A 17941-nucleotide genomic window follows, 5' to 3' on the forward strand; every position below is an offset into this window, starting at 1 on the left:
CTTGCAAGTTCACAATCAAAATGTAAATATGACTGTACATACACACACACAAATTGACCAGCTTGCTAGAATAATTTTTTTTTTTTTGAGACGGAGTTTCGCTCTTGTTACCCAGGCTGGAGCGCAATGGTGCGATCTCGGCTCACTGCAACCTCCGCGTCCTGGGTTCAGGCAATTCTTCTGCCTCAGCCTCCTGATAAGCTGGGATTACAGGCACACACCACCATGCCCAGCTAATTTTTTGTATTTTTTTTAGTAGAGACGGGGTTTCACCATGTCGACCAGGATGGTCTCGATCTCTTGACCTTGTGATCCACCCGCCTCAGCCTCCCAAAGTGCTGGGATTACAGGCTTGAGCCACCTCGCCCGGCCAACATCTTTCTCTTAAAATAGTCCACCAGTAAATTCTCAAGTGCTAATAGTTTCTAGTATTGAACCACTAACTGTCTAAGTTGTATTCTTGCTTCCTAAAGGCCATATTAAAGATTACACCAAATAACTACATGTGAGAAACTGTAATAGGCTAATTTGCTTTCACCTTTAACCTAAACGAGGGATATTTAAACTACAATGGACAAACAGAGGCAGTATGAGATAGGGAAGTGCTTCAGCATCAAAACAGTTTTCATTAACTAGGAAACTTGTCTTACCAGGCTAAAGAATCCACTACAGGAAAATCAATTATTCCACCATCTTGCAGCTACATTTCAAGTCCAGCTTAGCACAGCATCCCTAACTACAGAAGAGCCTTCCATTGGGACCACCAATTGCTTGCTCAGAGATTTGCAAGTAGAGGTCTAAAATAGCCCATTAAATCGTGTGTTTGGGAGGCATTTCATGATCCTGACTTCTAGGACAAGCATAGATAATTAATAAGGCTGACACAGCCCATTATTTTTACACTCAAATGCATCATGTTAAATTAACAGAGGCCACATGATGTGTGACATTTTTTCCACTGATAATCGTTTCTGTGGTGCCACTCTTGCTCCAGACTTTTCTCTTCTATGGCTGGACTCCAGCAGGCAGTCACTAAGCAGCCATTCTCTCAGCTCCCAGGTTTTTTTTTCCTTCCTTAACCGAGAAGTTATTTTGAGTCCTTCTCACTGGTGGTAGTTTCATGTGGTGGGAAAGAAGTTTGAATGAAAACAATATATGAGCTAAAAGACAAACAAAATACAGAGCTCATACTACCTGAGATGTCCAACATATTTAGGGAAAAAATAAGGTTAGAAAAATAATTTTTGACTCTACACTTAATATTTACAGAAGTGATATTTGTCAATCCTAATAAATTATCTCATAAAATACAGCTATCCTTTGATGAATAAAGGAAAATATTCCACTCTAATCTATAGTTTCTAATTATATGATTTGTTATTTTATAAATTCTAATTTTCCTACATAAAAAAATCAAACTAAAAAATTATATTATTGGTAATAATACAGTGTACTCACATATACAGTGTGGTTTTCACTGTAGAACTAACGATTGATAAGTGATTGTTAAAATTAAGTAGCTCATAAGCATGAGACCAACCGCAGAACAGTGAAATCTATTTGAGACAACACATTGGATCATATATATTCAAAGATTTGTACCATGATATGATAGTTTCTTTTTTTTTTCTTTGAGAGGGAGTTTGGCCCTGTTGCCCAGGCTGAAGTGCAGTGGTGTGATCTTGGCTCACTGCGACCTCCACCTCTTGGCATCAAGCAATTTTCCAGCCTCAGCCTCCCGAGTAGCTGGGAGTAGTGCCACAAGGCTCAGCTAATTTTTGTATTTTTAGTAAAAATGAGGTTTTCCCATGTTGGCCTCAGGTGATCTGCCCATCTGGGCTTCTCAAAGTGCTGGGATTACAGTTTCTTAGAAGGAATCATGAAGCCAATGCTGTTACCATTTGGAATTAAAGATAATTTTCAGTACAAATGAGGCAAATTGTTCTTACTTCATAGTTACAGGTTCTCTCTATTTTTCCTTCCTTCGGTACATCCTTCCTTTTCCAATCTTCTGTTATTTTTTGACCCAAAGCAATATTATCAAAAATCAATCATTTGAGTAATTTGGCTACAGATGAACTTTATACGTAAAATATCAAATCTACCATTAAATATTGAAGATTACCATCGGTGAAATATTCATCTGCCACTTAGCTCATCTTTGTAGTGTAACAACCACCTTCACTTGTAGAACTCAAAGTAATAAAAAAAATCCTTAAACACTGTCCTTAAACACTGTACCTTTACCAATGCTCAATATAGCTACTAGTTTATTTCATGATAGGACATTCTTGTGGCTTTGTAACAAAAAATAAAGTTTACCCCAAAACATAATCTATCTGAATTACAATAAAATAATTTAGATTTGAAAATACCACTCCAACTTATTATATAACTAAACTTCTAAGTCTGCTATAAAACTTTCACTTAGGAGCACTACCTCTAGCTAGCAAACTCTTTTTTCCAAACTACTATGTAGCCTCATTTACTTCTCCAGCTTTCTATACTTAGGAAGTATTATTGGCTAAGAATATATAATTCTAGATTTACCATTCGAGTTATTTCAAAGCACTCTATTCAGAGTAAAGAATAATTTATCATTGTAGGGATACATTTGAAACATTAGCACTGAAAATGTTCTCATTTTCTCTGAACTTTGTAAGGTAGATTTTATCCAAGACACTGCTCTAGGCTCTATGTCTCACTGATTAAGTCTGTCATTTATTGGAGAGCTGCAGGCTTCTCCCTGTCAGCTCAGGTTTGCATGCAGATAAGTCATGTGTTTAAAGCACATTGAATGTTAAATCCACACTAACAGATGTCAAAAAAAAAAAAAAAAAAAAAAAAAAAAAAAAAACCAGGAGATATGGATGTCACTTTTAAAGCATCTCAGAAATGAAATCATCTACAGAGGCAGTCCTAAGGGCCCAATGAGCAAATGTACCTTGTCTATGATAGTCATAAGGCTGGTTGGGTTACACAGCATTGGCCCCTTAAATTCTCTCAAACCTGTGAGTGGAAGTAGCCATGTGTGGAGGACTTGACCTCACAGCAGGACAGAAGCCAGTTAAGATCCTGTGATTCAAAATGATGCATTTGTCAGGGTGATGGCTCACACCTGTAATGCCAGCATGATGGGAGGCCAAGGTGGAAATATAGCCTAAGCTCAGGTGTTTGAGACCAGCCTGAGCACCATAGTGAGAATTCATCTCTACAAAAAAACATTAAAAAATCACCCAGGCATGGTAGTACACATCTGCAGTCCCAGCTACTTGAGAGGCTGAGACGGGAGGATAGCTTAAGCCTGGGAGGCTGCAGTGAGCTCTCATCATGCCAGTGCACTCCAGCCTGGATGACAGAGCAAGACTCTGTCTCAAACAAAAACAAAACAAAAGCCAGTGCATTTGAGGAGGTCAATGGTTCCTCAATATTACCCATATTGACTTCTGACCATAATAGTATCTTTGTTTTCTAGAGTGTTGGACTATAAAAACTGAGAGGAAGATAACAAAAAAGATGATTGAAGTACATAAAGCCACTACAAACTTCATTTTCTCACAATCTTGTGTGGGACTTCTTTTGATTATGAAGACATATGACTCTATATAGATAAAGATGTAAACAGGGGCCGGGCGCGGTGGCTCAAGCCTGTAATCCCAGCACTTTGGGAGGCCGAGGTGGGTGGATCACGAGGTCGAGAGATCGAGACCATCCTGGTCAACATGGTGAAACCCCGTCTCTACTAAAAATACAAAAAAAAACTAGCTGGGCGTGGTGGCGCGTGCCTGTAATCCCAGCTACTCAGGAGGCTGAGGCAGGAGAATTGCCTGAGCCCAGGAGGCGGAGGTTGCGGTGAGCCAAGATCGCGCCATTGCACTCCAGCCTGGGTAACAAGAGCGAAACTCCGTCTCAAATAAAAAAAAAAAAAAAAAAAAAAAAAAAAAAAAAAAAAAAAAAAAGATGTAAACAGCCTTTTCCCCTCAAAATGACATTCTCCATTAAGATTACCTCCTTTTTAAATCAAATTTAAGGTCCAATAAATTAAATGTATTTTGAAAAAACTGGCATATATAAAAGCATTATACTAGCTGGATTTGTATCTACTTATTGACTTTCACTAAAATTTTCAGATTAAAAAATATAAATCCTAAAAATTAATTTAAATATCACCTGTGGGAATATGAGTGTTTACCTTCACAGGCTCGAGATGAGAAAGTCAGGCCTTTAGCCACTGCCTCACCATCAGTACCCCATTGATAGTTCTAGAGTTTAGATTCTAGACCATTCATCTTTCTCCCAGCTTTGAAGGCCGTATTATCATACATTATCAACTCTTCCTCTAGATCATCAACAAGCTATTGGGTCATTTCCCATCATTTGTTTGAAGAATTATTCCCAACTAACTCAAAAATCTCCATATCCTAAATTAGATTTCAGATTTTATCCAATCTTTTTTTAACAAGCCGTCCTTCCCCTTTTAATAAAACTTGATGATATCTACTTATTTCAGCTCCTCCACAAATCATTCCATAATCCTTCTAGCCCAGTACTTTTCAAACTTTACTTTGGATCACTTGAGCAATTTGATAAAATGCAGACTTTGATGCAGTATAACTCGATGGAGTCTAAAATTCTTTATTTCTAACAGGCTCTTAGGTGATGCCAGTGTTCCTGGTCCTCAGACAGATGTTGAGGAACAAGGTTCTAGCCTACCATGGTATTGACTTACTCTAAACAAATATGAGACAGGCACTATATATGATTTATTCATCTTTATATCTCCAGTGAGTCAGAATGCTTGACATATCACAATGCTCAATAAATATAAATGTTTATTAAATAAATTGATGGACTAAATGAATAAATGCATAACATTCTTTCTGACATTTAGACCATTCTACTTAAGACAGATTTTTTTGGAGGGGACAGAGTCTCATGCTGTCACTCATGTTGGAATGCAGTGGCACAATCTCGGCTCACTGTAACCTCCCCCTCCTTGGTTCAAGAGATTATCCATGTCTCAGCCATCTGAGTAGCTGGGATTATAGGTATGTGCCACCACACCCAGCTAATTTTTGTATTTTTAGTAGAGACATGGCTTTGCCATGTTGGCCAGGCTGATCTTGAACTCCTGAGCTCAAGTCCCACCCACCTCAGCCTCACAAAGCACTGGGATTACACGCATGAGGTACCACATCCAGCCCAAACAGAATATTTTTATATGCACTTTTTCTTTGAAATTTAGTTGAGGGCAGGTATCATACTCTATACTTCTCTGTATCTTCAAAGACCTGTATATGCCCTTTGTACCCACAGAAAATAGGCACTCAATATAAACAACGAACTGACTAAACAATCAACTGAGTAAAGGATCGATGGGATTGACTGAATAAGTAACTGGAAAAGAAAGGGCATCAGGTATAGTCTGCACTTGAGGTACCTAGGAAGTTAAGAGTCATTTAACAAGGTGGCTATATTTATAGATAGAAAGCCTCAAGCCCAGCATAGGCAGAGCTAAAGGGCAGAAATACTAAAATGAGTAACCAGGAAAAATGCATTTTGTAGACACAGACACACTCTAATGAGAAAAGTGCTTCAGTTTGCTTCAGTTAAAATGCCAAGCCAGTGGTTGATATGCTTGGGAATAAAACCAAGCATTATTACATGGGTAGGCAGATGGTGCTTTTTTTTTTTCTTAATTCAAAGCTTCATTTTTGTAAATAACAATAGAAATTGAACAACTGGCACATATCAAACTTTACAGACTATGTTAAGGGTTTTCAGAAGTGAATTTCCTCAATTTATGCCTTTGGAGTATTTAAATATATACTGACTTGCAGTACTGTTTATTCAATATTTCACATCTATGTGTTATCTTCTCAAATGGCTGTAGCAACCCAGAAATAGAGACTTTATTCATGCCCTTGGTGGGCACACAGTGATACTTGTTGGAAAAAATAAAAAATTAGAAAAGCTTGGATGACACACAACTCTAGTTTCTGGTATTGAGTAGAAAAGAGCAACTGTGAGCCCGGAGGTGAAATCTGAGGCATATTACTTGAGTGGATTCTCAGACTGCAGAAGAAAATTCCATGTGCATTAGATAAGAACTTCTCTCTTTTTTTTTCCATTATACTCTAGGAAGATAGACTAACATAGAATTCTGGCAATGACTGGTTCTTTAAAAATAGCATATCATGTAAATAAATGAAAACTATGATGCCCCTGAAGCTTTCAGAATCGTTTCACCAAACATCGATTCTGCCATCAAATTACAAGTAAGCTAGATGCAAATAATTTATCAGTAGGCACTATAAGAGAGATTATGTTCTGACCACATTATATTTTTCAGACAAGTAACTAAGGTGTTGATTGTGAGACGGGGAATACACACCACACAGACACAAACATACACACAGATATACATATATATGGGTTTAGAAAACTATATAGTTCAAAATATACTTACGATGATTCTGATTCATATTTTAATCTATTAACTACCTATTCCATAATTACTTTGAAAATTATGCTTTGATTCTGGTTAAAGATGGATTCTGCAAGAACATGGAAGTTTCTCATGCATACAGTATTTAAAATAGAATGAAATTAGCAATCTGTATCTTGAAATTATACATAACATTTAGCTTCATTTAAAATTAGAGTGCTAGAAGAAGCAGATTTCCATGGCATTTTCATTATGCAGAGAGGTAAACAACAAATAAATAAGCCATACATGAATATGAAATTAACAGCATGATAATTGCTTTACTCCTAGAGTGTGTACAATATTAAAATCCTCAAATAAACACTTACTTAACCTCCTTCACACGTGTGCCTATTGCTATCATCAAAAGCAGAACTCAAACTAAGGCAACTGCCACGATGAGGTACAAAGTCCACAGAAATCATTGCCATGCCCTGGAAATTTCAGAGTGATTTCTTAGGAAGTTTTAGTGCTGATGGTATATTTGAAAACCAGTGAACATGAGAGGAAATTTAGAAACCAATTAAAAAAATACATTTCACAAATCATTATCTTGCATATTCCATCACACTTTATTTCTTTGCTAATTCTTAAAAAGCTTCATCCAGATCATCCATATAGGCGGTCCAGGGAAGCGCTACCTTCCTGCTGAGACCACCTCCAAGCTCTCTCTTACTCTAACACAGACCCCTGCTGACTTGTTTTACAATATTTATGCAGGCAACTGTTAAACCTTATTTCTGTTGAATTGCTACTTCTCCGCATAAGGCAGAAATGCTTTTCATAGTTTTCTTACAGCTCTTAACAAGAGCTAAAGTCTGTCTCCTGCTCTGGGCCCAGCCTTGCCCTAAATTTAACCCTAAGTAATGAATGGTTTCTTCATCTTAGTCATAGACTGAAAGTGACTCATTTATAAAGAGGCTCCTAGTAAGACTGGAGTTTTCCAGTAAGCAAGGGTTAAAAAGTCAGCAACATTGTTACTTCTACCCTTATGAGTATGCAACTGGTAGAGTTCAAAGTTATTTGGATGTAACTCGACAAAAACATCTCATCATTTTCCACAGGTACTCAAGGGCAAGGTTCAGAAGGGATCTATAGCTTGTGTACACGTGAAACCATCTTTCCTAGCCAGAGACATCAACCACTTCATTGGAAGCCAGTGACTAAAGAGTAAAATAAAATAAATTAAATTAAAGAAAAAGAAAAACAATTATGAGATCCAAAGAAAGGAAAATCTTGTCGTCCCAAATAAGCACCTTTAAAAATAATTAAGTTTTCTTGTTCTAGTGATGCAATTAGTATGTCTTTGTTGATCCACTTATATTTGACTCAATGGGTAAATTTAAGCCTGAGGCTTTTATGCCATTATCAGAAGCTCTGTCAGTGAGTGCTTTAACCTAATTCCATTTGATGCAGCAAATCAACAAAACCACTGCTGGTATGACCTCTGCCAAGAGGACTAGCGAGCTAGACAAATGGAGCTTAAAGATGTTATTAGTTGTCCTGTTGCAAAGTTCCAGATACAACCCGACAGGAGGCTGTTGCATGACTTGAGCATGCATCCTCCAGATGGCATTCTGCATTGGCTTGTGGCAAGGCTCACAGGGATACTGGCACATTTTCTCTGTCAAAATGAAAGTTTCCCAATTACAAGGAGATAATGTGAGGAGATGCAAACTTAATCTCTTGAACAAAAGGTTGCAAGCTGTGTAATAGCCATTTCAGGGGAGAGATTTCACTATAGTTCAATTGATTTAAACGTTGCAGATCACAAAATGGGCTATCTTTCCTAATAAAACCGGAGAATCAGCTGCAGTTGGTGCTATTTACTGGAACAGCGCTATACTGCTTTCATAATCTAAGAGATGCTTCTTTTAACAGTGTTCTTCCATGGAGTTGAAGCCTGTGCTTATTTTTTGTTTTTTTTCCTAATGTGTAAACAGGTACAAATAAGCCATTTTCCTTTTAGTTCAACACCAAATGCCTTAAATGAAGTCTTTAAGTTTAATGTTAAAAGATACCAAATCATAGAATTTCATTAGTAAGACTACATGTTAAATGTTACCATTTATAGCTCTATTATCATCAAAACCAGTAAGACAATTTGCTGAAATGCTAACACTATTTTCTATCCCAAGGAATACTAATAAAAATTGTATGTAGAAATCTCAATCCCTATGAGAAGGAGGTGATGTGCCTCAAGACTCATCCAAAAGTAACTGACTCATCCAAGTAAATCGAAAGTAACTTGTAAGATTACTTCTTAGGAAGACAGGGATTTGCAAGTTGACATAAAGGTGCTATGACAAACCAGGGGAGGCCTTGTAGATCAATTTCTACAAATCCAACAAGGACACTACATCAGATGAGAACGTGTGCCAGCTCTGAGGAGAATGTTTTACGGGATAACTACAACCACACTCTTGTACTGAATGCATTAAACAGAACTTTAGAAGAGTTTAAGTGCTGAAATAATCATACAGTTCTAATGAAAGCAAAGATTCTTCAATATTTATGCTGGATTCCTTTCTTCTGTGGTTTAAAGAGAATTAACTGATCCAAAATTTCTAAGCACATATTTAGAATATTAAAAGAGAAAAGGTACATTTCCAAAAATTAAGGCAATTCATATATAGAAAAATATTTTACCTCAAATTTCAAAACATTAAAAAATATATTTTAGCCATTAAGATGAAGATCAATGTCACAAGGTTATGCAAAAAACTGAATTGCAGTCAACAGGCTAAGATCACAGTGGGCAGCTGCCTTTTCTTGTTTCCATAGAAAGTAGCTAGGAAAGTGTCATTTTTTTACTGAAAATTCAGTCAGCTAAATAAAGCAGGAATATATATTCTAAGTACTCTCAACTGCAACATTGTAAGATCTGTAAATCAGCCAGAAATATAAACAAGGCCTTCAAATAACTCAGAAAACTTAACAGATTCCTACCGAAGAGTTAACATTTTCATGCAATGAGCATTTTAAAAAAGCCTCAGCATCAACATAAAGTGGTCTATAACAGCGGTTGTAAAGCTCAACATCAATTTTATGTTGGCTCAACGACTCAACAGCAATCACAATGGCAGCCCTTAGGAGGTATTTAAGGGCCCAAGGGTATAGCAATTTAAAAACGGAGCAGGAAATCAAAACAAATTCCCAGTCTGTTTACAAAAATACGCCCTATGTTCCTGTACCACCACCTAGTGGTTGCACAGCCCTCAATTTGACCATGGATAGAAACCAAATAGAAGGAAAAGAGGGAAGGAAGGGAGAGGGGAGGAAAGTGAGAAAGGCAGGAGGAAAGAAAAAGGGAAGACCATGAAAATGAAAAGAAAAAAAAGGAGGAGAAAGTAAAAACCAACAAACAAAAACAAAAGGAAGTATACATATAATTTCCAAACTTTCAGATCTACTTCCTTATAAAATTCATAGCATGTTATCCATTTGAATTAAAACATTATTTAAAACCATTTCACTTTATACATTTATTAAGTACATAAAAATTCTATAGTTGATATAACAACTCCCTGATTTTTTTAAAAAATGAGTTGAATTTCTAGAGATTTATTCTACACTAGAGAACCCACAGCTGTATTTTCCTGTGTGTGACCTGGTAAAAGTACAAGATTACACCATTATTTTGTAATAGACTCATTATTGATCAGTAGAGTTATTTTTATAAATTATGGTACATTCACAAGTAAAAAATGAAGTAAATCTTTATGTCTTCCTATGGAACAATCTCTAAGATATTTGGCTAAAGAGAAAGAAAAAGCAAGATGTGTAATAATGTATTGTGGGTCCTATCACTTGTATAATGATATATATTTTCTTTTATGTGTGTACAGTATCTCCGGAGGGATAGTCAAGAAGCTGGAAAAATTACCTCATCAGAGGAAAATTAGGTGAGTTGGAAGCTAAGGTATAAAGGAGACATTTTGTAGTTTTGTTTAAACCATGTGAATATGTTACTTATTAAAATTAAACAAATTTTAAATCTAAAAACTGGCACATGATTTAACAAATCGCTTCTCTGTGGATTTTTTAAATCAACAAAACCACCCTCCAAATTTTCCATTTGAAGAAATATTTATCACATTTAATGTGAATGTACATTTATTGTAAATACGATAAAAATAGAAGCTTTAGTCTTTCTCTATAAAAAGAAATACAGTACTTTAAAGAGGAGAAATTATTTGTAAAAGGCAGAAATTAAAGTAATATAATACTAAAACCATTTCCCTCTCATCCTTTGACAAGCTCTACAGACCTGGGTTGAGGACCATTCCCAAAAAGAGAGTCAGAATATTTCAGGCTGTCTGTGCTCCTGACTGAACAGTAAACACATTGGAGACAGCACTAGTTGATGCCCAGATGTCTAAAGGCAGAAAAGTGGAGCACTATTAGGAGATGAAAAGTGTGGAATGCATAAAGGGCAGTGTCTCATTATGCCCTGAGGAGTAGGAAGAGGAATGGGACTGGGACCATGTGAACCCAGCCTCAACTCTCACAAAGGATTGTGTTTTTAGACTTCAACCTTTACCTTCTAAAAGAGACTGCACCCATCACCACAGGGAGAGGCAGATAGGACTGGCAGAAGAAAAAGTTTCATTGTAAAATTTCATGTTAAAATGTTCATCTGTCAAATAAATACTTAACATATAGCATTATTTTTGTACTCCTGATTTAGTAGTTCTTTATTTTTTATTAGTCTTTAAGTCTTAAAAAATGAACATATCTGAAAAGTTCTAGAGAAGAAACTGAGTACTCAGCAGAAGCTGGAAAATAGGGTTGCAGAGGAAAAACTCAATAGGTTTTGCCTCATAACACCTGAAGAAACTGACACAATGGGACTGGAGCAGCCATACAAGATCACCAAAGGAAGCCCAGCATGGGTGAGGCACAGCAGAGGTGGTATATCTGCAACTTCCTAATACAAGAAAAACACATTGAAATACTTGATTTTTGTTTCATGCCCTGATAAAAACATTCTACTACTGATATGCCTATTTTCTTCATTTGTTGATATTCAAATTATTCAGTGTTTCATAGGTCAATATAAGTAATGCCACTTTGCTAGGTGCTAAATTCTATAAAAAGTTCTTAAGTAATATGTAAAATACTTATGCTTATTAACTACAAATAGATAGTTGTTTGGAACCAGGCATAAAATCAACATTATATTCTACTGAGGTTAAAAGACATCCTTAATTAACACATGCTGTGAACTCAGTATTTAAAATGTTGAAAATATTATTGAAAAATGTAGGCTATTCACTAATCAGAAGTGAGTAGGTTCTGTTTAGGTAAAGGCAAAACCTACTCGTTTCTGATTAGTGAATAGTCTAACGAGGTATTCTTATGATGCAGTTGTTCCTTGGTCCAGCTATGCTTTTGGACAAAATTGCATCAATGGTCACTAGTGTAAGCATTGGCACTTAAAAACATTATAGCAAACTTACTTCTGATTTAATTTACATATTTCTAATGATTTTAAACATTTTTCGAACCTTTAATTTTATTGTATTTTGACATTCAGTTGTAAGAAATAATAGAGCCTATATGCTTTTACTCGGTTTCCCCTAATAGCATTTTATAAAATTGTAATGTAATAGCACAACCAGGATACTGATATATGAGACACAGAAGATTTTCATTATCACAGCTTCACTCAAATGGCCCTTTTATAGCTATACACAAGTATCTCCCACTCCTTCCTTAACTCTCAGCAACCACTAGTCTGTGCTCTATTTTTATATGGAATCGAACAGCATGCCATCTTTGGGCTTGGCTCTTTGCACTCACCGTAATTCTCTGGAGATTCCTCCGGGTTACTTCCTGTACCGAGCAGTTGGTTCCTTTTTGTGTGGAATCGTATTCTATCGCACAAATGTATCACAGTTCTTCTAACCATTCACTTGTTGTAGGGTATCTAGGCTGCCTCTAGTTTTCAGCTATTACTGATAATGAGGATACAGTCATTTGTGAAGTGGTTTTTGAATTAACATAATTCTTCTTTTCTCTGGGATAAAGTCTCAAGAGTTTAATTGCCGGGTCATGAAGTAGTAGTTGGAATCATATGCTCTGTAGCTTTTCCAGGCTGGCTTCTTTCACTTAGTGATATGCATTTAAGGTGCTTCTATGTCTTTTTACTGCTTAGTAGCTCATTTCTTTTTAGTGCGAATAATATTCTATTGTCTGGATATACCACAATGTATTCATCCGTTCACCTACTGAAGGGCATCATAGTGGCTTCCAAGTTTTGGCAATTACAAATAAAGCTACTATAAATATCCATGCATAAGTTTTTGTGTGGACATAAGTTTTCTACTTCTTTGGGTAAATATCAAGGAGTGTCACTGCTCACTGATGGAACATATGGTAAGAGTAGGTTTAATCTCTTGAGAAACAGCAAAACTGTTTTCCAGAGGGATGTGCCATTTTATAGTCCCATCAACAATACATGACTGATTCAATTTCTCTGAATCTTTGCCATCATTTGGTATTGTCACTTTTATTTTAGCTGTCCTAATAGGTGTGTGCTGCTATCTCATTGTGGTTTTAATTGGTATTTCCCAAATGACTAGATTGTTGGACATCTTTTCATGTGCTTATTTGCCATTAGCATGTCCTCAGTGAAATGCTTCTTCATATCATCTGTCCATTTGCATATTGAATTATCTTTAATGTTGATTTTCCAGTGTTCTATGTATAAGTTTGCAATTACTTTAAATATATAAGCTCCTTTTCAGATATCTTTGAAAATACTCTCTCCAGGTTTGAAGGTTGTCTACAAGCTTGATTTTTTTTTTCCTTCTTTAGTCTATTGAACTACATTGCTTGAACTACATTGATTGATTTTTCAATGTTGAAGAGGCTTGCATACCTGGAATAAACCCATGTGGTCTTGCCAAATTTATTTTACAAAATCCTAAATTCTATTTGTTTTTCTTAAGCATTTTTGTGTCTATATACATGAGACATATTGGTCTGTACTTTCGTTTGTTCTGTCTTTGATTTTGGTATTAGGTTATTGTTAGTTTTATATGAATGTTTGAAAGTATTCCTTAGCTCCTCTTTTCTGGAAGACATTGTAGAATTGGTGTTAAATGATTGGTAGAATTTTTTGTACGTAAAATTATTGAGGCTTCAAGATTTCTTTTTAGGAATATTTTAATAATAAATTAATTTGTGTAATACACATAGGGCTATTCAAATCATTTACTTCACAACAAGTGAGTTGTGATAGTTCATGGTTTTTTGGGAGGAATTTGTTGATTTTATCTAAGTCACCAAATTTATGTAAGTGGTATTGTTGATAGCGTTATCTTACTGTTCTTTTGACATTTACAGTGATATTTCTTGTTCCATCCCTGATATGAACAATTGTCTCCTCTTTTTTTCTCTTTGTCAGTCTTATTAAAAGTTTGTGACTATTGGATATCAAGCCATGAGAATAAAAATTTATAAAAAATGAGAAAAAGAGGTTTATAAATATTAAACTTTACAATGAACCAGTTTTTTTTTATTATTATTTACTTTATTGCTTTCTGCTTTCAATGTTACTGTTTTCTGCTCTTAACTTTATTATTTCCTTCCTTCTGCTTGCTCTGGGTTTATTTCAGTCTTCTTTTTCTAGTTTCTTTAGTGGGGAGCTTAAATTATTTCTTTGAAGTTTTATGCTACAAATTTTTTAAGCATTATTTTAGCTGTATTGCAAAAGTTTCAATATGTTATATGTTTATTTCCATTCAGTTAGATGTATTTAAAAACATTTCTTCTAAGACTTACTCTTTGACTCATGAATTATTTGCAAGTGTAATATTAGTTTGAGAATATTTAGAGATGTTCTTGTTATCTCTTTGTTGTTTCTAGTTTGATAGCATTGTGGGCAGAGAACACATGCTGTATGATTTCATTCTTTAAAATTTGTTAAAGTATGGTTTATCTTACATGTTTTGTATTATATGTTCTGTGGACAATTGAAAGTAATATGATGTTATTGGATGAAGTTTTCTTTAACAGTTAATTAGATCCTGTTTGTTGATACTGTTGTTGAGTTCTTCTATATTTTTAATAATCTTTTGTCTAGTTACACCAATCGGTAACAAGAAATTTAAAGTCCTCGACTTTAATTGTGAATTTACCCATGTCTCCCTTCAGTTCTATCAGCTTTTGCTTTTCATATTTTGCATCTCCATTTTTTGGTGCCTATCCATTTAGGATTATGATGTCTTGGTGGTGGATTGACACTTCTATCATAATACATTGTTTTTCTCTGTCTCTGGTAGTTTGCTTTACCTTGAGTTGATTTATCTAATATTAACATAGCTACTCCTGCTTACCTTAGATTAATGTTAGCACAATATATATATTTCCATTCTTTTTCTTTCATCTTGCCTATGTCAATGCATTTTATGTGAGTTTCTTGTAGGCAGTAAATAGTTGGCTCATGTTTTTAATTCACTCTGCCAATCTTTCTCTTTTAATTCATGTTCTTAGAACATTTGTATTTAATATAATTATTACCATGTTAAGGTATAAGTCTGTCATTTTATTTTTTGGGATTTTTTTGTTCTGCTTTTCATTTCTCTGTTTTCTTTTTCTGGCTTCCAGTGAATTAGAAAATTTTTTAGAATTACATTCATCTGTAATAATTTTTATTACATCTCTTTGTATGCCATTTTAGGGGTTGCTTTAAGTATTACATAATATATACAGAATTTATCTAAGTCTACTGGTGTTAACCTGATACCAGTTCTAGTAAACTGTAGAAACCTTATCTCCCTTTACTTCCTTTTTCTCTCTTCTGTTTATACTTGTCTCAAATATTTCCTTCACATACATTTAGAACCATAACTTTATTTTATAATTAATACTTTCTAGGGAATATATATATATATATATATATATATATATATATATATAGAGAGAGAGAGAGAGAGAGAGAGAGAGAGAGAGATGTATATATCCCAAAATATCTCCCTAGAAAATATTAATTACAAAGTAAAAAGTGAAGTTTACCTCTAGAGTGGAAGAAGATAGCAGATGCCACCTTAATTTTGTGATCAAAGTTAATATCATCAATAATGGAACAAATTGAAATTATATAGCATTTGGCAGAATTCATCAAAAAGAACATAACATCACTTCTACAGTTTTCTTGCTGTGTATAACCTAATTCTAAGTTAAGTGATATGGTTTGGCTCTGTGTCCCCACCCATATCTTATTTTGTAGTGCCCATAATTCTCATATGTTATGGGAGGGACCCGGTGGGAGATAATTGTTGACCATGTCTTTCTCCTGCTGTTTTCATGATAGTGAATAAGTCTCATGAGATCTGATTATTTTTAAAATGTGATTTTCCCTGCACAAGCTCTCTCTATTTGCTTGCCACCATCTATGTGAGATGTGACTTGGTTCTCCTTGCCTTCTGCCATGATTGTGAGGCTTCCCCAGCCATGTAGAACTGTAAATCCATTAAACCTGTTTTTCTTCCCAGTCTTGGGTATGTCTTTATCAGCAGTGTGAAACCAAACTAATACATGGAGGAAATAATAGAAAAAAGAAATTTGAGGGGAATTCTGATAAATAACTGGGCCATAACCTGTTACATAACTGGGCTATAATCTGTTATATAATTTTTGCATCAACTGTCCAACATAATTTAGAAGACTTGATCATTACATTCTATTTTGTTAATCTATATTTTGCCTATGGAAAGGCTCCAGAACTGGAAGCACTGGTACACTGAACGGGAGGAGAATGGCACGGTCATGGGCTCCTGAAAACAGGAGCATGAGTTGAAAGTTAAGTTTGTCTAACTGGCAATCAGACACTTAGACTCCTACCCCAACCCTGTACAGCCTGCCACTACTTCTCATATTTTGGGTGCCTGAGGGACAACAGACATAGCTGAGGAAAAGGTGAGACATCTAAGGAAAGTAAGGGTATTATGTAAGAAACTGCATACCAACGGTAACATTCCAGTCACTTCCCTCCCTATGCTCTACTCTGCTCCCAGCTTTTGGCAAACAAGATTCTATTCCCAGGCTGAAAACAGGAAGATTTCTTTGGTTACTAAGCTAAGCCTAAAATAAAAGACCTAAATATACTGGCATCCGGGCGCACTGGCTCATGCCTGCAATCCTTTGGGAGACTGAGGTAGGCAGATCACAAGGTCAGGAGATCAAGATCATCCTGATCAACATGGTGAAATCCCATCTCTACTAAAAATACAAAAATTAGCTGGGCATGGTGGTGTGCACCTGTAATCCAAGCTACTTGAGAGGTTCAGGTGGAAGAATCGCTTGAACCCAGGAGGTGGATGTTGCAGTGAGCCGATACTGCACCACTGCACTCCAGCTTGATGACAGAGCAAAACTCTGTCTCAAAAAAAATACACACACACACACACACACACACACACACACACACACACACACCGGCCTCTGGGTGTTTTTATCTCTGAAAATTCTTGCAATCTTAGGGTGAACCCTGCATAGTCAATAAGCACAACCATGCACACACAGAACTTCCAAACAGCATTGTAGTGACTAACTGAAATATGAATCAACAGCTGAGAATCAGCTGGCATTTAAGGACATTTTCTGATGTGAAAGAAGAAAATCAAAGCAAACAAGCAAGAAGAAAAAAATTTGCAAGAATCAGGAGCAATGCAGTAAGGGGAAGAGAAGTTTAGGAGAGACAGAAAGAAAGAAAGAGAGAGAGAGATTGTGATTACATTCAGGAAGAGTGAAACATCAGAAAAGAAAACATTCAGAGAATAAGAAAGAGCTCCTGAAAATAAAAAAAAATAAAAATTAAATAAACAGAAAAAAAAGATTCACTAACACCTGGAAGGTAATTCTGAAGATGTATCTTAGAAAGAAAATAAGAACCACACACAGAGAAAAAAGCATGAAAAGTATCAGAGACAAAATAACAAAGTAAGAGAATCAAATCAGGCATTCAAACATCCATTAATAAGAGTTCTATAAAGCTGAAGCAGGTAAAGTGAACAAGGAAGAAATTATTTGTATTAGTTCATTATCACACTGTTATAAAGAACTACCTGAGATTCTAATTTATGAAAAAAAAAGTTTAATTGACTCACAGTTCCACATGGCTGGGAGACCTCAGGAAACTTACAATCATGGAAGAAGGTAAAAGGGAAACAAGCGTGAGGCAGGAGAGAGAGAGAGAGTGAAGGGGGAACTGACACACTTTTAAACCATTAGATCTTGTGAGAACTTACTATCAAAAGAAGAGCAAGGTGGAAATTCACCCCCATGATCTAATCACCACTCACCAGGGCCCTCCCCTCACATGTGGGGATTACAATTTGACATAAAATTTGTGTGGGGACACAGAACCAAACCATATTATTATGCCTTTGGTCCCTCCCAAATCTCATGTCCTCACAGTGCAAAATATAACCATGCCTCCCCAAC

This window comes from Saimiri boliviensis, chromosome 5 (assembly GCF_048565385.1).
Source record: "Saimiri boliviensis isolate mSaiBol1 chromosome 5, mSaiBol1.pri, whole genome shotgun sequence".
NCBI classification, from domain to species: Eukaryota; Metazoa; Chordata; class Mammalia; order Primates; family Cebidae; genus Saimiri; species Saimiri boliviensis.